General features: G+C 37.8%; 1 protein-coding gene and 1 pseudogene across 4 annotated transcripts in view; one reads left to right on the plus strand and one right to left on the minus strand.

Moving 5' to 3' along the window:
* Positions 1 to 27,923, plus strand: part of NRG3 (neuregulin 3) — a 1,209,406-nt gene that overhangs the window by 877,239 nt on the left and 304,244 nt on the right. The gene's annotated exons all lie outside the window — the stretch shown is intronic.
* LOC136381110 (proteasome subunit alpha type-6 pseudogene) lies at positions 24,616 to 25,532 on the minus strand (annotated as a pseudogene).

The following is a 27,923-nucleotide window of genomic DNA, read 5'->3' on the forward strand; positions in this document are numbered from 1 at the left end:
TTTTCTCCCTTTTCCCCTCCTGCAGCCAGTGGCTCATTTGGTTTGAGTTTTGGTCCCAGGTGCTGAGGATAGCTTGGTTGGTCCCAGGACATCAGCCTCCCTCAAGCACTAAAAATAGCTCAGTTGATTTGAGCATTGGTCCTAGATGGGAGTTGCTGGGTGGATCCCAGTTGGGGCACATGCAAGATCTCACTATCTCCCCTCTTCTCAATTAAAAAAAAATATTAATATTCTTGTTGCTATGTTTTATTTTAAAGAATGTTTTCTTAAGTTTTTAAAATAAATTTATTTTTATAAACTTATTCTAAGTAGTTATTCACAAAACTGTGAACAAAGATACATATGTAAGAAGGTTCATGGAACCTTATTTAATATATTAAAAATCTGACAAAAACCCAAAATTCTTTCAAATAGAGACATATATCGGCATATATGGCACATCAATAGGATGTTAAAGTAGCAATTAACTTCTGTGATCTCAAATAATTCATGAAATAGGAATACTTAACAATATTTATGAAACATAAATTATACAAATGTACATACACTTTAATTCTCATTAAACAAAACATACATGTACATTCAATATACACCAAAATATTATCTTCTTACTTACACTTTCTGTATTTTTCAATTTGTTTTTTTCTGTGTGTGTGTGTGTGGCAGAAGACAGAGAGAGTCAGAGAGAGGGACAGATAAGGATAGACAGACAGGAAGGGAGAGAGATGAGAAACATCAATTCTTCATTGCGGTTTCTTAGTTGTTCATTGATTGATTTCTCATATGTGCCTTAACCAGGGGGATAGAGCAGAGCGAGTGACCCTTGCTCAAGCCAGCGACCTTGGGCTCAAGTTGGTGAGCCTTGCTCAAACCAGATGAGCCCACGCTCAAGCTGGCGACTCGGGGTCTTGAACCTGGGTCCTCCGTGTCCCAGTTCATTGCTCTATCCACTGTGCCACCACCTGGTCAGGCCAAATTTTCTACATTGAATATTATTTTGTAATCAGGTTATTATTTTATTTAGTAATTCACAGGTGTTTACTGTCCCATCTAATTCTTTACATTGAGTAACTTTATTTCTGATTCTTTAATTTTAAAAAATAAAAAAGAGAGAAGAAATATACTCTAAAATGTAAATTTAAGTATGGTATATAAGACCAAAGGCTTGACCTAACACAGGGAAACAATATTTGTTAAAAGGTTATACTGAATATATAAGACATAGTGAGTCAATGTACTAGTATGGAAACTGCATTTTACTAAAAGAAAAAAACTGGATACAGCTATGTAAGTATGTTTGTAAGTGAATACACACACACACACACACACACACACACATCTAAAATCACTAAAACGTATTCTTTAAAAAGCCTGTGACAGGCCTTAGACAGATAGCTCAGTTGGTTAGAGCATCGTTCCAACATGCCAAGGTTGCAAATTTGATCACCGATCAGAGAATATACAAGAAGCAGCCAATGATGTCATGAATAAGTGGAACAACAGAATTGATATCTCTGTCTCTTTCTTTCTCCCTCCTCTCCTTGGTCTCTAAAAATAATAAATAAAAATTAAAAAGAAAAACACCTGTCTGTCTGTTTGTCCTTATCAGTCCCTCTCTCTGATTCTCTCTGTCTCTGTCACAATAAAAAAAATCAACCTGAAAAATAAAACATCTGTGACTAGAGATAATGCTAAAGAATGTTTACTATTAATGTTTTAATAGTAATTACTTCTGAGGAATAGGTTTTTCTTTCTATTACTCTTCCTTTTCCAAGTTTTGTACTATGATGCTGCTTATCTTTATAGTGGAAAACAAAAAACACTGATTAATTAGATATAATCTATAATAAATCTTTTCTTAAGTTTCTCAAAGCAGATGTCTTCTGTCCCTTCCTGGATCATGTGGCTACCATTATATTTTATCTTAAGTAATGACAATGCTACTGATGGCGTTTTGCAGTGCTGCATTATGTAGTGTGTGCAGCGGGCTCCCCGCTGAAAGCCGGTACCTGAGAGTGTCCTCCAGAGCCTTTGAGTCAGCACCTCCATATGAGACCCACACTGAGAAGCCATGCACTAGCACACCTTGACAGCTGTCTGTGTGTGTTACGTCACCCGCGTCTACCTGGTGTGCTGATGCCACATTCCTGATAGCCATTATTGCCTCTTTCAAGTGCAGGCATTCTCAGACAGAACAAAGAATCACTTTCTGTTGCAAAAAAAAAAAAAAAAAGCTAAAAAAACTTGTATAGGCCTCCCAGAAAGAGGCAGTGGTGATCTACTTTATATAATGGATTGCTTTACTCAACGTATTTTCTCCAGAGACCATCACAGTGGCAAAAATTTTCCCATTATGCAGAGAGGAGTCATTGACAAGTTCATAATAGGAATATACAGTATATACTTAAAATACATGTCTAAGATGGTTATATCATCTGACCCTATAATTCATAATTATCTAGAATGATTTAGACTAAAGAAAATAACTTTAGGTGAATTAGGTCCTCTTTTATGGATTCCCATATTCCCTGGTGCTAGCCATGCTTAGGCTAAAGAAATGTTTTTTTCTAATATTTGATCCGCATTTTCTAAGGCTCCACCAGCACCAGGCACGGCGTGGGGCGCAGGCAATGGGGAGAGGCCAGCACATGCCACCTTAGGGGAACTCTCAGTCAAGTGGAGAAAACAATGCCAAGAACCAAGCAAAAGGCCTAGGGCTTTGAGACAATGTTTGAGAAATGTGTCCACTTTTGCCTGGGCAACACAAAACTATCAAGCTGAGAGCCTTGGCTTTGTCTTGGTGAATTTTACCATTGTCAATTAAAATTGATAGCACATACTTTGTTCAGTTTGACTGCTGTCACATTGCAAATTAAATGAATTGTTAAAGGTCAATGTCGGTGATTTAATTATGGGGAGCTTTACTCTGCTGTATCCTTACATACCTTAGGTACCTCTGTCAGCAAACCTTATTCTGCTCCTTGGTTGATATGTTGCCTCCTGTAGGTTAAACTTTCAATGCTTATGCTCCAACAATCAGCTCAGCTACACAGTAAATACTCAATAAGTGTGAATTGAATGAAAAAATAAAAATTTTTCTATATTTTGATTCCCATATTAAGGGATTTTTAGTAAACATAACTTCTTATAATGGACAAGTTAATTTATTGTTGAATTCAGTCAAAATTAAATGACAACACTAACACAGTTTTAATATGATTGAAATTGTTGCATGATAAAGCAGGAGAAGTGTTAGGGAGGTCCGGAAAACTAAGCTCAAGACTGCATAAGGGAACTGGTGGGAGAGGCTATCAGACTGAATAAAGATCTTATAAAAAATTATAGAGAAGTTTGTGTTTCCAAGGGGATCTGGTTCTCATCCAGAAAACCCAGGCAGCTCGCCATCTTCTTGTGGCCCCAAGAAGTTAATTCTTTGAGCAGAGAGGATCACCTATATTCATTTTCCACTGCCAGAGCTGAGAGTGGTCAACAAGCACCACATCTCATTTTATGTTCACATTGTGTCCAAGGTACTCAATCACTGGGTGAAAAAAATGTCATCTTACTAACAAATTGCAGAATTTGTGGGCACTTCAACAACAAGTGGAATATGGTCCGTTTCAAGATTACTTTGAGTGTTAACTTGATTTAGAAGCATAAATATGTGGGAAGAGATAGAGAGAGAAAGAAGACCCTTGGTGGTGGTGGGAGGAGGGGGCAGAAAGAGAAAGGGGACATCGGCCCTGATTTCAGAAAGGAATTAGCAATGCCTCACTTTGTAATTGGCCTGAGTTCCAGAGAACCATCAGCACCAGCACCTGCCTTTCCGATCAATGTGCAGTACTGTGCGGCTGTGACAGGTGGCGCTGAGGGGGCGGTGGGTGAAGTGTGCCTTCCTACCTTACCAAAGGCAGAGGACTGGTGCGGAAAATCCGTCTGACCTTGGGAACGGCTGACTTCATCAAGAACAGCCAATTTTTCAGCCAAACAGAACTCTACTCCTGTAGCTATTTTTTAAATACCTGCAAGTCATGTCCTATATTTTTCCCACTTCCTGCTAATAACAGCATGTGAAAAAGGAGAAACCAGACGCATATAGCTTTATAGCACAACTGAACATTTTTTAAACATTTGGAAGCCCTGACTTATGAATTTTTGCATAATACCAGGATAAAAGCTCCACAGATGTGAATTGCTCATTTGATTATAGAAAACAAAAAAAGTAACTTGATGTTATTGTAAGACGGGTTACTGAGGGAAGAGGTGCTTAAGGAAGCAAAAAAGTTGCTCAAGATGGTACAAACATAATATCTGGGAATCTGATGAAGAAAAAGTTCACTCAGTAACAGATGCTTTAAAATACACATTTAAATCATGCAGTGAGAAAAAATTAATTCACAATTGCAAAAAATATTTTAAATGTATAAAGATGTGGGAGGAAATAACATTTTTACTCCCTCCTAAGCTTTATTATATCTATCTATCTATCTATCTATCTATCTATCTATTATCTATCTATCTATCTATTATCTATCTATCTATCTATCTATCTATCTATACCTAGATAGATAGATAGATAGATAGATAGATAAAGATTATTTTTTACTTTTTTCATTTTTATTTTTTGGCAGAGACATAGTAATAGTGATAGAGAAAATGGGTTTGGGTATCAGACTGACTAAGGTTGAAGTCCTAGCTCCATTTCATTCTTGTTCTGCTGCTTTTTTCCCCCATCTTTTTCAAGTGAGAGGAAGGAAGATAGAGAGACAGACTCCCCCAATTGCCCCAACCGGGATCGACTCAGCAACCCTGTTAGGGCCCAATGCTCTGTTCATCTGGGGCCATGCTAGCAACTGAGCTACTTTTAGCACCTGCGGTAAGGCCATGGGGCCATCCTCGGCATCCAGGCCTATGGACTCGAACCAATTGAGCCATGGCCATGAGAAGGTAAGAGAGAGAGAGAGGAAGAGAGAAAGAAGGGAAGGGGTGGAGAAGCAGATGGTTGCTTCTCCTGTGTGAACTGACCGGAAATCAAACCCAGGGCATCCACATGCCAAGCCGATGCTCTACCGCTGAGCCAACTGGCCAGCGCCTTGTTCTGTTTCTTAAGCTACTTATTAAGTCTCTAGGATTCTCAGTATCCTCTTGTCTAAAATGGTGGATAGATAAAATATATCTAATATAGAGACCCACCTCCTAGGATGGTTGTGAGAAACAAATGAAAATGCACATCAAGTACCTGGTGCACAGGAAACCTGCAGCATGTTAGCGAATAGTGTATTTATAGCAATGCTCAATAAATTGCTCCAAATGCTACAACACTCTTCAAACCCTTTTGGCTGGAAGATCTGTACCCTTGTCACTATATCACAATTGTGTTATATTTAGTCACAACATATTTAAATAAAAAGTAGCAAATGTTGGTCTCATGGACATTTCTGTCTATGGATAACACATGAAATTTTAACTATACAATCCTTGTAACACCTTGCCTTACCAAGAGGAAGTAGGTTTGTCAAGGGCAAATCAAGTTTCCTGAAATATGGTTGTACCATAGGTATCTGAAATGCATAAGCAAAAGAGAAAGCTTCTTACTAAGGTCCTTCAATGTCATTAGGATGAACTTGACCCTGAAATGGTTGTCTAGCCAGGCAAGTCCCTATTATACACTCACTTAGTGCCGGAAGGAAAGAAAAGAACATGGGCAAGCAGGCAGAGACAATTAAGAAAAGAATTATTCATCACAACAACTGGGACCTTATTCTTGCTCACATTGTTTCAAGGTTCTCAATCTAGCTGCTTCCAAAGATCATCTTTATGCTCCCATTTTTGCCTGAAATTGCGATCACACCGTTGCTTGATGATCAACCTAGACTTGAGACATTTTCCCTCCCTCCTAACCTCTTACTTAGACAATTCCTTTTTTTATTTTCATTTGAAAATTTCCTTCATCTAATACTTAGCCTAGCAAAGCATATATTGATATGTCTCTAATGGTCCTTAACAGCTGCTTCATTCCCTGACATAAGGAAGTATCTCTTTTCACTTATTTTAATCTTCTGTATTTAATGCTTTCTGTTACCTTCTCCACCATTCCCATAACCCCAATAAGAAGGCAATGTCCATGTATTATTCTTTCCCCACATATAGTACTATACAAATAAATGATTGCTGACTTTAAAAGATTTGTGCATATTTGTATGGTGCGTGTGTGTGTGCTATTTGAAGAATATGGCATGATTTCTAATGAATACATTAAGGATGCCTAGCTTGGTCCATGCATCAATTCAGATACAAAAAGACAGTAGAGGAGGCAGAAACACATGCATGGTGAACGATAATAATTTCATCATGCTTTGTCTATGGTCAAGAAAAAATTCAGTAGAATAAGTACAGAAGTCCCCCCTTATCCACAGATATCCAAGACTCCAAGCAGATGCCTAAAACCACAGACAGTACTGAACCTTATATATACTATCTTTTTCTATACATACATGCATTTTATGTTATTTGTTTGATGTATCCTAATTGCCAACATTTCCACTCTTGTGCTTTGGAGCCATTATTAAGTGAAATAACAATTACTTGAACGCAAGTATTATGATACCGCAACACTTGATCTGATAGCCACACTACACAGAATGGCACACAATTTCAAATTTATGAATTGTTTATTTCTGGAATTTTTTATTTCATATTTTTGGGCCATGGTCGACTATGGGTAATAAGTCATGGAACGGTAAAGTGCAGATAAGGGGAGACCACTGTACACTTAGGGACATGGTATTTCACCTGTGGAGGACCAGCTATCTACAGCCAACATGAACCTGCTTTGAGCTCCTGAATAACATTGCAGGTGAAAGCCATTCTGAATAAAATTTCAAGTGGGAAGACACACTTGAAGTTGATTCATTTAGGTCATATTGTAGACTGATAAATACAACAGACATTTCTAGCCAAGAAAACCAGTTTGAAAATCACATAAGGCTTGTCACTCTGGAAGACTTAGATGCATAAAAGCGTTTGATGGGGCAGCATGGAAAGTACCTTTACTAAACTGAGCCATTGCCAAGATTATTAATGCATCATCTTGATGAAGCAAGAATTTTTATGTTTTTCCATAGGGGAGGATGTCTCAGATAGTCTAAGACAGAGAGAGGGCACAGCTTTTCATTTTAAGAATAAAGAATTTCAACATGAAGAACGAAATTGCAGCTAGGTTTAGAAAGAGCATGTTGTGAAGTAGAGGCAAACATGATGTTTGATTAATGTTGGTATAACACTGAGGTTGCTATCAGTCAGTGACTTCTCATAATCTAATTAGTGAGCTAGACTTAATTATTATTATTATTATTATTATTTTATAAATCATCTCTTTTGTCATGAAAATTTCTTTAAAAGCCATATGCAGGACGAACATTTGTTCTTTTTTTTCAACATCTTCTGTATTCTTTCTTTTTACACCCATGTAAAATGCTTGGTTAATTTTTTAAAAATTGAGTGAAGGTACATCTGTGAAACCAGCAGTGATCTCAGGCACCGAAGAACACATTATTTCTAGCCCTTCCTTCTACTTCCAAAAGTGAGGTTTGACTCACATTGCTTTCTGAGCTGCAATTTTCCTACTTAAAACTGGGAATGATAAACATGGGAGATAGTATAAGGAGTTAATTAAATTAAATGCAAATATTAAAAAAAAAACAGAAGAAACTATATGTTATAATAAATGTTTTATTACAGATGAAAGCATTTTAAAAACTCAAAAGAATAAATACAAAATAAATAACAGTTGCAACATTGGATACTGTTCATTGCAATAAACAGTTTATAAATCACTAGAAATCAGCGAGTATGAGTCACTTAATGACAATTTGCTACCACTGCTGACTCTCCAAATGCCTCTCCCCAGTAGGTTTTTCCTACATATCTGTAAGCATAATCAGTCTTTTGCAAGCTTGTAGGATTAATGATTATAAAATAACTTTTAAGCATTATTTTATTCTTTACTTTAAATTTTAACCTAAATTTACAGGCTGGACCTGTCACATTTCTGCCTCCAACTTGATCAGAATCACATGGTTGTACTTAAGTCCTAGTGTGATCATAGGAGTCTGGCTACATATTCACAGGTCAGAAGCAATCAAAAGATCAACAGCATCTACATCAACTCAGGAAGGTTTGGATAGAGCCCTATGATTAAGCAAGGAGCACCAGTTATAAGCACAATTGAATACTTTTAAAACATTTCAGTAAATGTGATGAATGATGAAAATTTTCAAAAGCAGTTTATACACATAAGGAAAAATAGCAGTCTCTTTTAGATAGTTAATTTCTTGGTAGTAATAGTAACAGTGTGGTCCTATTTATATTTGCACAATACTTTATAATATTCTAAGTACTTTAAAATGTATTTATATTATCTCACAATGTTTAGTTTTACCTAGTTCATCCCAATTTGCAGATATTAAACTTGAAAACTATCACAGAAAACAGCTCAAGATTCATATTGGCTTACACATTTTGAGTGTCGGCTGAATATGGAACTTTCTCATTCTTTTTATCATATAATATTCCAACCTGGAAGGATGTTGTTGTCTTTATTTATAAACAGAGTAAGCTGAGGCTCAGGATGTGGCCAGTCTCCCACGTCTCATCGCAAGGCTAGTGATGGAGCTGGGACTTAAACAGGTCTTCTGACCTGTTGGCTAGCACTGTTGCTGCCCAAACATACCTGAGTCACTCGAATTATGTGACTGACCCTCACCGTGAGAGGAACAGGTAAAGAAATAAGCTAGCTCTGGTTAGTTGGCTCACTGGTAGATCATCAGCCCAGCGTGTGGAAGTCCCAGGTTCGATTCCTGGCCAAGGTACACAGGAGAAGTACCTATCTGCTTCTCTACCTTTACCCCTCTCCTTCATTTCTGTCTCTCTCTTCCCCTCCCACAGCCAAGGCTCCATTGGAGCAAAGTTGGCCCGGGCTCTGAAGACGACTCCATGGCCTCAGGTGCTGGAATGGCTCCAGCCACAACGGAGCAATGGCCCCGATGGGCAGAGCATCATCCCCTGGTGGGCATACCTGGTAGATCCCGGTTGGTCACACAGGGGAGTCTGTCTTACTGCCTCCCCACTTCTAACTTCGGAAAAATACAAAAAAAAAAAAAAAGAAACAAGCTAAAGGATAAAATGCAGTGTTGTATTGAAGCAAGAGTCACACTATAGATTCCAGGTTGTGATATGTTTTATCTTGTAAAAGATAGTTAGTACTTAAGAGACTGTCTTCTGGATTCCATTAGTTTTCGATGCAACATGATGCCTATAATAGCTACATTCCCTTCATGGAAACAGGTCAGATGGAGATAATCAGTTGACTAAAAATGTGGAAGAAAAACTATTTGAACACAGTGTCTGGAAACAAATTATTTTAAAATTTTACCTCTATAATTCCAAAGTCCAGAACCACCAATTTTGGAATTAGGCACAAAAATCATACTCAAGGAATTTTATTTTATTTTATTTTATTTTTTAATAATTTTATTTTTTAATGGGGCGATATCAGTAAATCAGGATACATATATTCAAAGATAACAAGTCCAGGTTATCTTGTCGTTCAATTATGTTGCATACCCATCACCCAAAGTCAGATTGTCCGCTGTCACCTTCTATCTAGTTTTCTTTGTGCCCCTTCCCCTCCCCCTTTCCCTCTCCCTCTCCCCCCTCCCCCCATAACCACCACACTCTTATCAATGTCTCTTAGTTTCACTTTTATGTCCCACCTACGTATGGAATAATGCAGTTCCTGTTTTTTTCTGATTTACTTATTTCACTTCGTATAATGTTATCAAGATCCCACCATTTTGCTGTAAATGATCCGATGTCATCATTTCTTATGGCTGAGTAGTATTCTATAGTGTATATGTGCCACATCTTCTTTATCCAGTCATCTATTGATGGGCTTTTTGGTTGTTTCCATGTCCTGGCCACTGTGAACAATGCTGCAATGAACATGGGGCTGCATGTGTCTTTACGTATCAATGTTTCTGAATTTTTGGGGTATATACCCAGTAGAGGGATTGCTGGGTCATGAGGTAGTTCTATTTTCAGTTTTTTGAGGAACCACCATACTTTCTTCCATAATGGCTGTACTACTTTACATTCCCACCAACAGTGGATGAGGGTTCCTTTTTCTCCACAGCCTCTCCAGCATTTGCTATTACCTGTCTTGTTAATAATAGCTAATCTAACAGGTGTTAGGTGGTATCACATTGCACTTTTGATTTGCATTTCTCTAATAACTAATGAAGATGAGCATCTTTTCATATATCTGTTGGCCATTTGTATTTCTTCCTGGGAGATGTGTCTGTTCATGTCCTCTTCCCATTTTTTTATTGGATTGTTTGTTTGTTTGTTGTTGAGTTTTATGAGTTCTTTGTATATTTTGGATATTAGGCCCTTATCTGAGCTGTTGTTTGAAAATATCATTTCCCATTAAGTTGGCTGTCTGTTTATTTTGTTATCAGTTTCTCTTGCTGAGCAAAAACTTCTTAGTCTGATGTAGTCCCATTCATTAATTTTTGCCTTCACTTCTCTTGCCTTTGGAGTCAAATTCATAAAATACTCTTTAAAACCCATGTCCATGAGTTTAGTACCTATGTCTTCCTCTATGTACTTTATTGTTTCAGGTCTTATGTTTAGATATTTGATCCATTTTGAGTTAATTTTAGTACAGGGGAACAAACTGTAGTCCAGTTTCATTCTTTTGCATGTGGCTTTCCAGTTTTCCCAGCACCATTTATTGAAGAGGCTTTCTTTTCTCCATTGTGTGTTCTTGGCCCCTTTATCAAAAATTATTTGACTATATATATGTGGTTTTATTTCTGGACTTTTTATTCTGTTCCATTGGTCTGAGTGTCTAATTTTCTGCCAATATCATGTTGTTTTGATTGTCGTGGCCCTATAATATAGTTTGAAGTAAGGTGTTGTAATGCCCCCAGCTTTATTCTTTTTCCTTAGGATTGCTTTGGCTATTTGGGGTTTTTTATAGTTCCATATAAATCTGATGATTTTTTGCTCCATTTTTTTAAAAAATGTCATTGCAATTTTGATGGGAATTGCATTAAATTTGTATATTGCTTTGGGTAATATGGCCATTTTGATTATATTTATTCTTCCTAGCCAAGAACAAGGAATATTCTTCCATCTCATTATATCTTTTTCGATTTCCCTTAACAATGCTTTATAGTTTTCATTATATGAGTCCTTTATATGTTTATTTGGAGTCTTTGTTATGTTTATTCCTAAGTATTTTATTTTTTTTTTGTTGCAATCGTGAAGGGGATTATTTTTTTGAGTTCGTTCTCAAATGTTTCATTTTTGGCATATAGAAAGGCTATTGACTTCTGTATGTTAATTTTGTATCTTCCGACCTTACTGTATTGGCTTATTGTTTCTAGTAGTCTTTTTGTGGATTCTTTGGGGTTTTTGATGTATAGGATCATATCATCTGCAAAAAGTGATACCTTTACTTCTTCTTTTCTGATATGGATGCCTTTATTCCTTTGTCTTGTCTGATTGCACTGGCTAGAACCTCTAGTACCACATTAAATAAGAGTGGAAAGAGTGGACAACCCTGTCTTGTTTCTCATTTGAGGGGGAAAGCCTTCAGTTTAGTGCCGTTTAATATGATGTTAGCTGATGGTTTATCATATATGGCCTTTATCATGTTGAGATATATTCCTTCTATACCCATTTTGTTGAGAGTCTGAAACATAAAATTGTGTTGTATTTTATCGAATGACTTTTCTGCATCTATTGATAAGATCATGTGGTTTTTGGTTTTTGTTTTGTTGATATGGTGTATTACGTTAACCGTTTTACGTTTGTTGAACCATCCTTGAGATTCTGGGATGAATCCCACTTGATCATGATGTATTATTTTTTTAATATGTTGTTGTATTTGATTTGCTAGTATTTTGTTTAGTATTTTAGCATCTGTATTCATTAGAGATATTGGTCTGTAGTTTTCTTTTTTTGTGCCATCCTTGCCTGGTTTTGGTATGAGGGTTATGTTGGCTTCATAAAATGTGTTTGGAAGTATTGCTTCTTCTTCAATTTTTTGGAAGACTTTGAGTAGAATAGGAACCAAGTCTTCTTTGAATGTTTGATAAAATTCGCTGGTATAGCCGTCAGGGCCTGGACTTTTATTTTGGGGAGGTTTTTAATGGTTTTTTCTATTTCTTCTCTACTGATAGGTCTGTTTAGGCTTTCTGCTTCTTCTTGACTCAGTCTAGGAAGGTTGTATTGTTCTAGGAATTTATCCATTTCTTCTAGGTTGTTGAATTTAGTGGCATAAAGTTTTTCATAGTATTCTACAATAATTCTTTGTATATCTACGGTGTCCGTGGTGATTTCTCCTTTTTCATTTTGGATTTTGTTTATATGAGTTCTTTCTCTTTTTTCCTTGGTAAGTCTTGCCAAGGGTTTGTCAATTTTTATCTTTTCAAAGAACCAGCTCCTTCTTCTATTAATTTTTTCTATAGTTTTTCTGTTCTCTATTTCATTTATTTCTGCTCTGATTTTTATTATCTCCTTTCTTTGGATGGTTTTGGGTTGTCTTTGTTCTTCATTTTCTAGTTCCTTAAGGTGTAAAGTTAAGTGGTTCACTTGGGCTCTCTCTTGTTTGTTCATATAGGCCTGAAGTGATATGAACTTCCCTCTTATCACTGCTTTTGCTGCATCCCAGAGATTCTGATATGTCGTATTGTCATTTTAATTTGTCTGTATATATCTTTTGATCTCTGCGCTTATTTCTTCTTTGACCCATTCATTTTTTAAAAGTATGTTGTTTAGTTTCCACATTTTTGTGGGATTATTTTCCTCTTTTTTGCAGTTGAATTCTAGTTTCAAGGCTTTATGATCAGAAAATATGCTTGGTACAACTTCGATTTTTCTGAATTTGCTGATGTTGTTTTTGTGGTCCAACATATGGTCAATTCTTGAGAATGATCCATGTACACTGGAGAAAAATGTATACTCAGTCACTTTGGGATGAAATGTCCTGCAGATGTCTATCGTATCCAGGTGCTCTAGTGTTTTGTTTAAGGCCACTATATCTTTGTTGATTCTCTGTTTGGATGACCGATCTAGAGCCGTCAGCGGTGTATTGAGGTCTCCAAGTATGGTTGTATTTTTGTCAGGTTTTGTTTTAAGGTCAATAAGTAGCTGTCTTATATATTTTGGTGCTCCTTGGTTTGATGCATATATATTAAAAATTGTTATGTCTTCTTGATTCAGTGTCCCCTTAGCCATTTTGAAATGGCCATTTTTGTCTCTGAGTACTTTTGCTACCTTGTAGTCAGCATTATCAGATATAAGTATTGCTACGCCTGCTTTTTTTTGGATGTTATTTGCTTAGAGTATTATTTTCCAGCCTTTCACTTTGAATTTGTTTTTATCTTTGTTACTTAGATGAGTTTCTTGTAGGCAGCATACAGTTGGATTTTCTTTTTTAATCCATTCTGCTACTCTGTGCCTTTTTATTGGTGAGTTTAATCCGTTTACATTTAGTGTAATTATTGACACTTGTGAGTTCCCTATTGCCATTTTACATATTGCTTTCTGTTAGTTTTGTGTCTTGTTTGATCCTTCTCTTTCATTTTTCTATCTTTTGTTTTTATTTGGTTGTATTCCATACATCTTTTCTCTGTTGCTATTTTTTTTTAAATCATGTGCTTCTGTGGTGGTTTTTTCAATGGTGGTCACCTTTAAGTAATGGAAAGGGTTCTTACCCTGTTCATTGTAGTGCACTATTTTGTGAGTACTTTTGCACTCCATCGTCCTTTGCTACTGATAATCTCCATCCTCTCCCCCCCCCTTTCTTTTTGTTGTCACAGTTTAAATTTGGTTTTATTGTGTTCTTGGAGCTTTTACTTGTGGCTTTGGTTTTTTTTGTTCTTTTGGTTTTTTTTGTTCTTTGTATCTGATTAGAGAACTCCCTTTAGTAATTCCTGGAGTGGGGGTTTTCTGATGATAAATTCCCTCATCTTTTCTGTATCTGTGAATGTTTTTATTTCTCCTTCATATTTGAAGGATAGCTTTGATGGGTATAGTATTCGTGGCTGAAAGTTCCTCTCTTTCAGCACTTTAAATATTGGGGTCCACTCTCTTCTAGCTTGTAGAGTTTCTGTTGAGAAATCTGATGATAATCTAATGGGCCTTCTTTTATATGTTTTATTCTTCTTTTCCCTGGCTGCCTTGAGAATTTTTTCTTTGCCATTGGTTTGTGCCAATTTCATTATGATGTGCCTTGGAGTAGGTTTGTTGGGGTTAAGAAAACTTGGAGTTCTGTTTGCTTCTTGAATTTGAGGCTTTAGTTCTTTCCACAGGCTTGGGAAGTTCTCATCTATTATTTGTTTGAGTATGTTCTCCATTCCATTTTCTCTGTCTTCTCCCTCTGATATACCTATTATTCTTATGTTATTCTTTTTAATGGAGTCAGACAATTCCTGTAGAGCTATCTCATTTTTTTTAATTTTTTTTTGTATTTTTCCAAAGCTGGAAACAGGGAGAGACACTCAGACAGACTCCCACATGCGCCTGACCGGGATCCACCCAGCACACCCACCAGGGGTGATGCTCTGCGCACCAGGGGGCGACACTCTGCCCACCAGGGGTGATGCTCTGTCCCTGTGGGGTGTCGCTCTGTTGTGACCAGAGCCACTCTAGCGCCTGGGGCAGAGGCCATGGAGCCATCCCCAGTGCCCGGGCCATCTTTGCTCCAATGGAGCCTTGGCTGCGGGAGGGGAAGAGAGAGACAGAGAGGAAGGAGAGGTGGAGGGCTGGAGAAGCAGATGGACGCTTCTCCTGTGTGCCCTGGCTGGTAATCGAACCTGGGACCCCTTGCACACCAGGCCGACACTCTACCACTGAGCCAACCAGCCAGGGCCTCATTTTTTTTTAATTTTTGAGTCTCTTTCTTCTTCTCTCTGTTGTGCCTCAAGTTGCTTATCTTCGATTTCACCAATCCTTCCTTCTAGCTAGCCTTTTCTATTAGCTAAGCTTGTTACCTTATTTTCAGCTCGTGAATTGAGTTTTTCATCTCTGTTTGATTTGTTTTTATAGTTTCAATTTCCTTGGAAATGTATTCTTTGTGTTCATTGAGTTATTTTCTGAGCTCCCTAAATTGCCTTTCTGTGTTTTCTTGTATATCTTGGAGTTTTTAGGATTTCTATTTTAAATTCTCTGTTGTTTAACTTCAAGGTTTCCAATATATTAAATTTTTTCTCCATAGATTTTTCCTCATCTATCTGTGTTACCTCTCTTTCTTTTTTATCCATGATATTCGATTTTCTCTTTCTTAATGGCATCTGAAGGTGGTTTTTTTGATAGTATTAATGAGATTTAATAAAGAATAAAAAATTTAAAAAATAAACAATCGAAAAGAGGTTTTTTTCAAAAAAAATTAATAATGAAATAAAGAAAAGTAAAATAAAATAAAAATTAAAAAAAGGAAATTATTCCCCCCCTCCTTTTTTCCTCTCCTCTCCTCTCCCCTCTTTCTTGAGTAAATCTTGTGGTGAACTGTGAATTATATTGTACTAAATAGAACAAACAATGCTTGTAATTGAGGGCCTGAATTCTGGAGAAGTAATAAAGGGCCAAAAAAGAAAAAAAAAGGGGGTTATGGACCCACAAAAAGCAAATAAGGAAAAAATTTGGGTCAATAATAAAATTATTTGCTTTTAGGTGTTGGTTGACTAAGAGTTATGATGAGAGGAATAAGAGGGAAACAGGAAAATGGGGGGACAAATTAAAAAATTACTATTGTATTTAGTGGAATAAGAAGTAGATAAAATGGAGAGCCAGGGATGGGAGCACTGCTAGTGAGTTTAAAAGGTGAAGTAAAAACCACCCAAAATGCCACAAACATAAGTTTGAGTCCCAGATAAGATAATTTGTTTGTTATTGAGGTTTGAATGAGAGGAGACGTAAAGGAGAAAGGAAGAAACTAATATAGAGGGAGAAAAGAAAGAGAGAGAGAGAAAAAAAGAGGGAACCACTAAGAGAAGGAAAAAGAAAAAAGAAGAGAAAGAGAGAGAGAGAGCGTTAAGGGTTTTGGAGTGCAACCTTCATAGAGAGAAAGGAAGAGGAAAGAAAAGATAATGGGAGATGTAACACTTATGGGTAGTGTAGTTCAAGGAAAGGAGAAAGTAAGACCGGCAGAGAGTTAAACGACCAAATTGGAGGAGGAAAAAAAAATATCAAGAATGAAGATAAGAGAAACAAATGAACAAATATAATAAAATGGGATAGGTTATAAAGTCTGCAGATTATTCTTGATTTTGAGAGGTTATCTTCTTGCTTTTTCTTTTCTCTCCCTCTTCCTGGTCGGTGACTCTGTACCCCGGGTTCTGCCCCTTTGGCACGCTCAGGTAGAGGTTTGCAGTTGATAAGTCTCTATGGCGATGTCATGTATTGTGCTTCAGTCTCATTGGCAGTCGAGGCTCATTAGCATTTATAGTCTCTGACAGTGAGAGAGTCTGTGTTCCTGGAGCCTCTCTTCTAGTCTTTCCTTCCTCAATTAGCAGCCTGATGATCCAGCTATGGGGTTGCTATTGCTGCCTCTGCCTGGATAGTAAGAGGCTCAAAGAGCTGGCAACTCCCCACTCTATTCCCACTCGGTACAGGGCTCTGGGTAAGGCTCGGTCAGTCAGAGCTGCTAGCATAATCAGGCAGGGCTTCTGCCCACTCAAAGACCTCTGGCTCTGCCACTCTGTCTGGTAACAGGGGCGGGCACCCACTCCCGGGGTGCTTGGCGAAAACTCTCGCTCACTATCTGCACACGCAGACCAGGATATCAGGCCGGCAGTCTCACCCTCTGAGTGAGGCCCTTGCCCGCTCGGAAAAGTTCCAGCATTGGAATTGGCTCTCGCTCCCTTCCCGTGCACGGCTTTTTCAGAGCACTGGGGCGGCCTGAAGATTCCGCTTTTGGCCCATACAAAGGCCCCTGACTCTTCCACTCTGTGGGGTAACATGGGCGCCCACTGCTGAGGTGCTCTGAGGAATCTCTTGCCCACTCTCTGTGCGCTCGACCAGGATATCAGGCCGGCTGTCTCACATTCTGAGTGAAACCCCCGCCCACACGGAAAAGTTCTGGCATTGGAATTGGCTCTCGCTCCCTCCCCGTGCATGGCTTTTTCAGGGTGCTGGGATAGCCCGGAGATTCTGCTTTCATCCCACACAAAGGCCTCTGACTCTGCCTCTCTGTGGGATAACAGAGGTGCCCACTCCCGGGGCTTTCGAAGGAATCTCTCGCCCGCTATCTGCATGCGCCGACCAGGAAATCGGGGCCAATGACTGCCCCACTTGTCTTTCTTTGTCTGGGTTTGGCATGAGTGTTAGCTTGTATTGCCCGGCTTGCCACAGGAACAAGTTTTCCTCGGCTTGGATATCCGTGCCACAGCCTGGTTCAGCCGTTTGTGCAGTGGCCTGGATCTATTCACCCCTTTTGCCCGCCTTAGTTTCTATATTCTCAGTTCCCAGTGATAGCAGCCCTATTTAGGTTAGTAAGGAAGGCGGAGCATTTCTTACTCCCTATTTCCTTCGGGGTTTGATTATATATTTAGCCAATTTTTCGCTTGACCATACCTTCGGGTGTATTGCAAAACATCTGGAGGTTCCAAGGATAGGTTTTTCTGTTTCTGGTTGAAGATCTTGTTGAGTTTTGGGGGAGATTTATCGGTATCGCTTCCTACCGCACCATTACTCTGAGGTCATCTCTCTCAAGGAATTTTAAACACCTTAACATACTACTTTCTGCCAAATCACTGATATCTAATACACATGAAATTATTTATTTTAGGAATATTACACATGTGCCACCCTCCCCACACAGTGTGTGATTAAAAACTTGACAAAGTGATAAGTCATGATGGAGTGGGGCTTGGTCAGTGAGGATTGGAAGGAAGCAGAGTCCAGAACTCCACAGATCCTGAGCGTGTCAGCATAGAATGAGATGTTAAAAAACTATTCTGCAGTGGAGAATACCAACCAGCAAAGGTGTTTTACTTTTTGATATATGACTTAACAACTGATAGAAGATGTGAGTCTCTTGATGATCCCTTTATGAGGGCAGACATACTGAGCAGGGAATCTTTTGTAAGAATGAGTCTTCTGGGTAAATAATGAGACATAAAATCTATAGATGTAGATATATGTGATGAACACGTTTTGAATGTAGCCAACTTTTTTCAATCATGATAACTGACATAATGTTAAGAACATAATGGTATGTTCAGACTTGACTCCATTTCTTCCACTGAAATTCAGTGATTTTTGGTAGTTTTTTCTATTTTATTCTGTTGTCCATTTATTTGTTTGTTTATTTATTGGCATTCTGAGTAGAAAGAAAACACTATATATGGAAGCCTAACATGAAGGAGAATCTAGAAATTTACTGGTTAAGTGTTTCCTAAAGTGTATTTTATAATAAATTAGTTACATAACATATTTTAAGGGTGATTTAATGACCACACACTCTGGGGATAATATAACATTTCTTAGTTCTCTTTAGAAATGCACATTATATATAATGGTAAATTAAGGACTCTGAGAAATTTTGAAATAAAGGTAGTTGTTTAATTCTGTTTCATCTCTTTGCTTTTCCAAATTTATACATATTGATTCTAACTTGGGTATTACTAATAGACCCAAAGAATTAATGCTCTACAAATCACTCTTAAGAAGTGGTTTATAATCACTCTCATGAGTTCCTGAGCTAAAGCAATTGGTCTAGCTGCCTCAGCAGGGATGCTTTCTGAATAATGCCTAATTGTTGTGGTGAAAAATAGACTCGTATCGCACTAAGTCGTCTTAGGACCTTCTTTTGTGCCCTGATAATCAGAGTTCTGTTTAGGCTTCCAATATCTTTTTAATCATCAATTTACATACTGTCATTAATCAGAGAAACATATTTATCTTAATACCAACTAATCAGCCTTTTAAAAATTGTTTTAAAACTTTTATAATATGTATGTTCTGTGACACTAAATGAATCCCAAGTATTTATAGAAAATTCTACCCCAAAAGAATCCTCTATCCTAACTTTGCATAATTTCATTTTTTTAATTTAACGTGGCATTGTATAAAATCTCCATGAAATTTCAACTTTTATATTTTCAACCTTCCTTTCAGACTCTGTGATTCTGAGAATATTTTAAACCTAGAGTAGTGCATCATCCATCATATTGGCTCTTTCTCTCAGATTACTTTCATCTCATCCTTCCCCCCAAAACACACACACACACACACACACACACACACACACACACACATACATCTTTATCGCAATCACCAATATAACTGTTGTGAAGGACAAGTGCAAGGGCAAAGCCTACAGCATGCTGCTTAAGGCTTCTATCCAACTTGACATTAGTCAGCACTTTTGAAAAATGGTTAATGGTTATGCTAACTATAAATCTATAAACCTAGATGGCATCATATTCCTTTGTCTTACCCACAAGGACATCTTAGGCTCTGCTGAAAATCAAGAAGCATTCTATCTAGGTCATTCTTCTAGTTTGCGAATCTAATAATACTACCAAAGGAGAAATTATATTAGCTTGTCTTGTCTTATTATTTCAATCCATGAGAGAACTTTGTAATAAATCTTTACAGTTTTGTATTACGACAACCCTGTTTTATTTATGCAAGTCTATTTTCATCTCTTTGAAATAAGAACATTTGACCACCTCCAGTCTATTGGCAGCTCTCACATTTTCCAAGATTTCGCAAATGTTACTTGATAATTATTCTCAGTGGTATTTACAACTTAACTTACTTAACTTGTTCATTCATAAAGGGTTATTCACCCAAATATTTTTAAATATTGGTATTTGAGAGTTGAGTCAACTCATGATTCAAGTATACAGTTGTTTAAAACCTTCTTAAAGAGAACATGTGCAGAATATTACATCAGGAGGCAGGTTGAGCCCATGCATCAATCTGGCTGCCATCCCACCCAAATCACCAAGTTACAGAAATAATACAAAAATAAGAATAAATTGCTAATAGTGCTCACAAATAAGTAGGGGTGGCATCCATAGGGTAGAAAACCCTGAAAATCTAATGCTTATAGAATTAGTTTGTGGGAGCAACAAGAGTGAGGAAACTGTAATTCACATATAAGAGAAAGCGTAGTAAAAAGGGAGAGGCAGGTGCTGTGAATTTCATAATCAATGAATTCATGACAGTCCAATGGGCTAGTGATTCTGAAACCTCTACATCCATATGAATAGCCTGCAGAACTTTCTCAAATACAGAGTCTAAAAGAAGAACTGGGGTGGTGGGTGACCAGCTGTTTAGTTCATGCCGGGCAATGCTGATGTTGCTGGTTCTTGGACCTTGCTTCTGATCTGAGGCTCTCTGTGGGCAGTGCCCAGCAATATGTTTTTAACAGGTCCTCCAGGTGAGTCTGCTACAAGCTCAGAGGAGAGACCTACCTGTAGTTAAGTGATCAGATGCATTTAGTTCAGCTGGTCTAATTCATGGTCTCCCTTAACCACCACTTCCATTCCCTTCTCTATTCCAAGTGGCAGGCTCCGCAAGTGTTCTCTTCCAAGATTAAAAATTCACCTAAGTCTGCTCTCAAAGGGAATTAATCATGCTCCTGAGGAGGGTTCATAGTGTTGAAGATCGCCTCTATCTCTATCATTGACATGAATGGTGAACAAGGAAAAGGCAATCTGCCCAGTAGGACAATCTAACCAAGCGAGCCAGCCCAGGTTGAAGCCTTTCTTATTTTGGCATTACTCCAGACATGCCTGTGAAACTCCCACTCACCTTTTCTAGTATGAGACTGCTAGTTGACACCCAAACCACTACTTATATGGAGCCTTTGCCTAGTTTTGTTCCTAATTTCTTTTAGTGACAAGCATGGGGCAACTAGAAAGTTGTTCAAGCTAAACTGTTTATCCTTCTACATTGATAATGATCTGGGTGTCCATATTCATAGGTAGAATATTGGACTCTTTGGAGTCCCCCATGGAAAGAGAGCCTTGTGGCTAGCCACCGCTGGACTTCAAGCCCTTCCCCCCCCACCCTGAACCATCCACTCCCTTGATTTTTTCCCCCCTCAATCCATAGCTGTTGATTTCCATACTTTGGAAAGAGGCATACCTCAGGGATGTGAGACAGTCCCTTCAGTTACATTAGCTCATTAGAGTAGCGATGTTCAATGCTGCCAGCGGGCAGTCAGGGCAGCAGAAGGCACCTCCCCAAAATAGATATTAAAATCTGCATGAGGACATGTGAACTTTGAAGAATCTTCTAAGATGACTGCCTAATAGCATTTTTTTAATTTGAAATCATTATATACAATATTTCTGTGCTCTTTTTGAGTATGTTTCCAAAAATGGAGTAATACTTTTTTTGGAATAATACTTTATGAATATCAATAGTATTTTATTTTATAGAAATAAAACATAGGCAAAGTCAAAGCCCCTTGAACGTTATTGCATTTCACTGTGTAAATTATGTTTCTTTCTTGTGAGCCTTCATCCTAGGCAGGTATTAACATCTTTGCCCATGTACAGGGCTAGTGCACAGCTGATAGGCACAATACAAATTTCTTTATATGTTTTTTAATGCAACATCGTATTTATAAATGTTAGTGGTGGAAACTAGCAATAGATGTTAAACTAGGTTCAGCAACCTCAGATCTTGAGTTCTGGCTATGAGAAGAATTCAGAGCCAAGACTCAAATTATAAAAGAAAGTTTATTTAAAAGGCACAGAGTTAGAAGTAAATGGTGGAAGAAATGGGCTAAGGAAAGAAGTTGCTGAAAAAGAAGAGCCCTTGGAGCTTAGGAGAGAGATAGAGAGATATCCGCCTTTGGAGAGGAAAGAGGTTCAGGTATGCTCTGGGGAGGGTGGGGGTGGGGAGAGAGAGAGAACACACTCTGGTGAAAGAAGTGGGTGGGGAAAGGCACTGGAGAGCTTAATAGAGAGCTGCACTGGGTCTTCCATCCCGAGGGCTCTCATCTGAAGTCAGAGAGAATCTCAATAGAATAGTCATCGGTTTTCCACGGTTTGTATCCTCAGGGTTGTGGCTTCCCCTGATTGGTCAGTGCCAGGGGAGGGGTCATTAGTCATTGCAGCTGGTCCTGATGTCAGCCTGGTTTTGCTGCTTTTCTTGGCTTGGAGCTGAAACACGGGTTATGCCTAAGGGTATGGTCATGCAGGGGTTTGTCATTTTGTCTGTTGCTAGGCACCCAGGTCTCCCCCACACTGGTGACCTCCCTGCACCTGGCCTGCCGTTCCTGCTCTGCTCATGCACACTAAGAGCTTGCACCATAACCATGTTGATGTGATTTGTGTCTCTTAGGTTCATTCATTACTGGGTATTTCATTCTGAACACCCAATCATAAAGTAGAAATGTAAATTTGAAATGGTAAAAACTATAATCTATTTCAGAAAACATAATGAATACCTTTGTATTCACCATTCAGTTTCATCATTTAATTATTTGCCTATTAGCTTCAGGTTCTTTCTAAGAAATAAGACAGAAACAATAAAGAGCTCTTGGAAAATTTCCCTTCCATGTTATTCTTTTCTCCAAATAGCTGTCACGATAAATTTAGAATTTCACACTCTGAATTTTTTTCTTAATGCCAACTCTTTCTGGTGTTAAGATTTTTCTACTTATCCTCAGTGTTCTTCAATTGTACTCTATGTATCTAGCTGTGGGTTGATTTATTTTAGAAGCTATACATGTTGTTATTTTTAGTGTGTTTTTGTTTGGAGAACTATTTATCTTTTTCAATATTGATAATCCTCAGTTATTGTTTTTCCAAATGCTGCTTTTGTGTCATTTCCTGTTTTGTTTTATTCCGGGGTAGGGTGGGGTCTGGTTATCGTGGAGCCAGTGCCACAGCCTCTCCACCTGTCCTACATGTAGTGTCGGATTTATCCCTTCGTTCCTCTGGGCTTCTTCCAGGTTGAGTTTCCCAGGATCAACTTTTAATTCATTAATGTGTTTTTAAATTGTATCTAGTTATAGTGATGCCAGGTAATATACTTTCTAATTTAAATTATATTATATGTACATTATATTATTATTATTATTATTATTTTCATGACTTCTAATTGCTCTCTTTTAATTAAATAAGAGGGCTATTTGGGGGGTGGCAGTTGTTTTTGTTTTGTGCCATTTTATTTTTTAATTTAAACTAATATTAAAATTATCTCTCAGTATTTATAAGCATCTTTCAAAACATTTGTTAAATAGGGCCATAAATTAAATTTTTCAGGAGTTGATTTTATTGACTGTCTTATAGAATTCAGTTTCCTGATGTGCCTTCAATATCTGATCACCATCTCATTTTCATGAGAAGACTGGGTCTTCCGGGTGTTTTCTCTCTCTTCCTGCCTTGTCTTTTCCTCTCCCTGCCACTTCCTTGATGTGCATCAATCTCCATATTGCTGTCGCAGGTGTCTCTCAGATGACCTGTATTCATGCAGGCGGTCTAGAACCAGGCTTTAGGAGGTGGTGATTTTGAGGATACACCGATTTAGTCCCCAAACCAGCACAAGTCTCATGAATTGGTGGTGTCCACATCTTCCCTTCTCTCTGGGTCAGTTACTTAGAGCAGTACTGCCCACTTGTGGCTATTTAAGTTTAATCTCCAATCAGTTAAATTATATAAAATTTAAAATGCATTTTCCCAGTTGCTAATGGTTACCGTAATAGATAACTTTTTTCCACCATCAGAGTTCTTTTGGATAGTGCCGCTCAAGAGCTATAATCCCTTTTTTTTTTTCCTCAGAAGCAGATTTTTATAAACAACATGTCTTCGCATGGGGTGAACTCCATACTCTGGACCCCTGGCTTCAGACAGGGAGCCTAACTCTTTGCCACAAGATTATCTTTATCCCTTTTTTCTCTGAAGGAGATGAAGCTTAGGCTTATGAACTCAGAGCCTGGGAAGTCCTTGGCTGCAGAATCACATACACTTAGAAGTTCTGTTCCTTTTCTGTCTGTCAGACCAGAATCTGCTTTTAGGTTTTTACTTTTTGCGTTTTAACCATTACAAATCATTATTTCAAGCAGAAGAATTTGTGAAGAAAAAATTTTGTACATTTGACCTAGAAGTATTCATTTTTACTGTAGGTTTATAGTCCATTATATTTTTGAACAATCTATGTTTATTCACAGATATCCATTTTATGGCCATTTTAGCTGCTTCCAATTTTTACAATGAAAATAAATGCTGTCATTAACATCCCCGCACACATCTTCCACCCAAGCCTAAGAGTCCTTTTATGGGCACAGCACAGCATCAGATAAAGCTGCTGTGTCATAGGAAACATGCACATTTCATGTTATTTTGTATTGTTCTGCAAAATCGTTGCACCAGTTTATACACTATTCCCCACAATTCATCAAGATTTGAAATTTATTATTTTTTTCTCAAAAGCACTGTTTTTATTTCTATCAAGTTCTAACCCCTTCAGCAGCGAGAGGAGTGGGAGAGGTTCCTTTTTCAATCCAATGGCCTCCGTAAGGTCAGTCTGTTGTCACCAAATACACAATCAGGTGGCATCAAGGATTTGGTAAACTAACTACAATGTTTGGTCTCTCTCTGCTAGAGAAACTGGTAAGGGTCAATCTCTGCCTCAGTAAGAATCCTAAATTTAGGATTTTATCTTTTTTGTGACAGAGACAGAGAGACAGAGAGAGGGACAGAGACAGGAAGGGAAAGGATGAGAAACATCAATTCTTCGTTGTGGCTCTCTAGTTGTTCCTTGATTGCTTTCTCATATGTACCTTGATGGGGGGTGGGGCTACAGCAGAGTGAGTGACCCCTTGCTCAAGCCAGTGACCTTGACTTCAAGCCAGCGACCTTGGGTTCAAGCCTGCGACCACGGGGTCATGTCTGTGATCCCATGCTCAAGCCAGCGACCCGGCGCTCAAGATGGTGAGCCTGCGCTCAAGTTGGATGAGCCCACGCTCAAGCTGGCAACATTGGAGTTTTGAACCTGTGCCCTCTGTATCTCAGTCCAATGCTCTATCCACTGTGCCACCACGTGGTCAGGCTTAGGATTTTCAACTGTAACAACTCCAACTTCTATTTCTGAAGATTTGAAATTAAATGACAGAACTACAGACAGGCATGTAACCACTGTTTTCACTGCCTGTTCAAATGTCCCATCAAACTTCCTCTTCACTTTTTTTTCCCAAGCAAGCTGGCTGACTCAGTTTGGTTAACTCCTGCTGCAATATTTTTGAACCCATAACAGTAGACTGCAGGATCACACTTGTTCACCTGAGGACCCTGTTTGTCATCTATACCAATTATAATCACACAATAATCAAGAGACTTCACTTCATTGTTCTGTATGTAGACCTAAGAAATACAGGCAATTCTTCTGCACAGCATGTCCCCCAGAATTCATAGCCATACTTGTATTTCCAATTGGCTGCCTCATAAGTGTGTCCTCTGCACCTGGGATCTTCTGTCAGCTGCCATTTCTGTCATCAAACAGCCACTGCTTTCAGTTAACTTACATTAGTGAATCACTGTGCTGGAATCCAATAATTTGTCAGGCACTTTCTTCTATGTGACAATTATGGCACATTGATTCCCTCTGACAGTGCTGATGGAAGGCCACCCTGGGTAATAGCCTTAAAAGCATATTCTACTTGGTAGATCTAGCCCTTGGATAAAAACAATGGTAATGTGGTGGTCAAAACCCACCCCAGAACCATGGGACTCATTGGTGCGCTTACTGAAATTTATTTTTACACCTATATTGGGTGTAAAATGCCATCTCATTTTAATTTTTGTTTCTTCAATTATTAGAAAATACATGTTATTTTTTTATTGTTTTGGGGGTGGGGTTGAACATTTGGGTTTCCTCCTTTGTTGTTTACTATTAAAGTCATTTTAAAATATTTCTATTTCTTTTTCATTCTCACTGACTTTTAAGTTATGCATTTATCAGGCTAAACCTTTTGGTTAAATGCTGTGCAATGAGCTTCTTACTGACTTTGATTTTTTGAAATTTGTTTTGATAATTTCTAATTGTGCAGAAGTATCTTCTTTTGTATTGAGAAGTAAAATTGTTTTTAGTCTTGATTATTTTTTCTTGTGTGTCTTAGTCAATAAATTATTCCTAGCCCTAGTTCATAAAGATAGCTTTCTGTGGTATTTCCTTCTAAATATTTAAAGATTTGTTTTCATGTATAAATAGTTAACAACATCTAGATTTATGTTTGGGTGTGTATGGTAAACTCATATTTTAATTCTTTGTCTCATATGTATGATCAGTCACAAGCTCTACAACCTTTTGTGTATAGTTTTTTGTTTCCCTTCTGACTTCTCAGAGGGGAGTTTGTACTAATGTCCAAGTATATGTACCTCTACTTCTGTTCTTTCTGTTTCTTACCATTGTCTGTGTATCACACAACCAGTTTCATACTGTCTTTACTACCACACTCTATATCTGGTAAGGCAAACCTCTCTCACCTTGCATGTCTGCCTCTTAACTCTTGCTTGGAATACAGTAATCATTTCAAGTCTTAGATTTTTTTTTTTTTTTCAGAAAAGGTGAGTTGGTGTTCCTCTGACAAACTGTAGTTTTTTTCCCACGCCGAGACGCTCACTGCGTGCAACTGCTGAACCAGCCTTGTTTCAGGGACAAAGACAAGCGTCTGGTGGGAGTATCCACCTCATGCTTCTTCATTCTTTCTCCTTGCATTTGTTTTTATGATTACTAAAAGGCCTAGAATTATTATTTCCTTGTGATTTATATCAAATATTTGTCTTTTATAGAGAAGTGCTTTACTCTTTTTAATCTAACAATGATTACTTTAGAGTCTTCCTGTACAGGGAATGGATTGTACCCTAACTAAAAGACCAGGTACTCCGACAGGACAAAATTGTCACAGTGAACAAGGATAGCGATTTTTTGCTGATGTTCTAACAGAAGAAATATTGTGGTGTAGCAGAGAAGAGTTTAATGAGACTACATTTTTTGAAGAGGTTTTAGGAAAAGAAGAAGTTTAAAGACCTGGCTGTGAATTTCAGCTCTTTCCGGTGGCACCCTAACACGTTGTCATTACACCTCCGCTGAGGGTTAGGGTAACAAAAACGCCTTTCCTTTCAAGTAGTACATTTTATATGTGTTATTTCTAGCTGTTATTTCCCATATATATAATTAAACATGTGACCCTCAGTTTCTTCAACTAATAAATAGAAATCAAAATAGCAATATCATAAGGCAGAAACTTAAAGATAATATGCATAAAATGCATATTTTGCTGCCATTGACATTGCAAATGTTCAATTAATTCTAGTTACTATTATTAAAAAATTATATCAAATATTTGACATAAAAAAGAAACAATATCCCTATAAAGTTAAGAGGAAAACCCACAAAATAATTAAAGATTATTTTGGTATAAATGTAATTCTGTAAATATAATACTAGAACTTGATGAACTAGCAGAATTACACAGAAAAGAACTGCAGGAACACCTTAAGATGAAGAGGTGAGTAGAGAAAACTTTAAATATTTTATTGTTAAGGCATATTTGTAAGTAAAGATTGTATTAAGTATACACACAATACATGCAAATCATATAGAGGTATTCAAATCTATTGAGGCAGACAGTAACCAGAGAGAGAGAGAGAGAGAAAGGGAGAGAAAAATATTATTTATAGCTTTCTTGGCTAAAGCACTGGTACTGAATCTCAGGACACACATATTTTTTGATGATTGGTCACCCTGTAGAAGTCCTATAAGAGAGGTGTAGACACAGAGAACACAGAGTACTCTGCTGATAATAACTAAAATTGAAGTCTCAGTGACATCAATAAAATTAACTTTTCTTTGTCCAAATGAGAATGAAACCATTATTCACTTCA

Source organism: Saccopteryx leptura, chromosome 9 (assembly GCF_036850995.1).
Source record: "Saccopteryx leptura isolate mSacLep1 chromosome 9, mSacLep1_pri_phased_curated, whole genome shotgun sequence".
Lineage (NCBI taxonomy): Eukaryota > Metazoa > Chordata > Mammalia > Chiroptera > Emballonuridae > Saccopteryx > Saccopteryx leptura.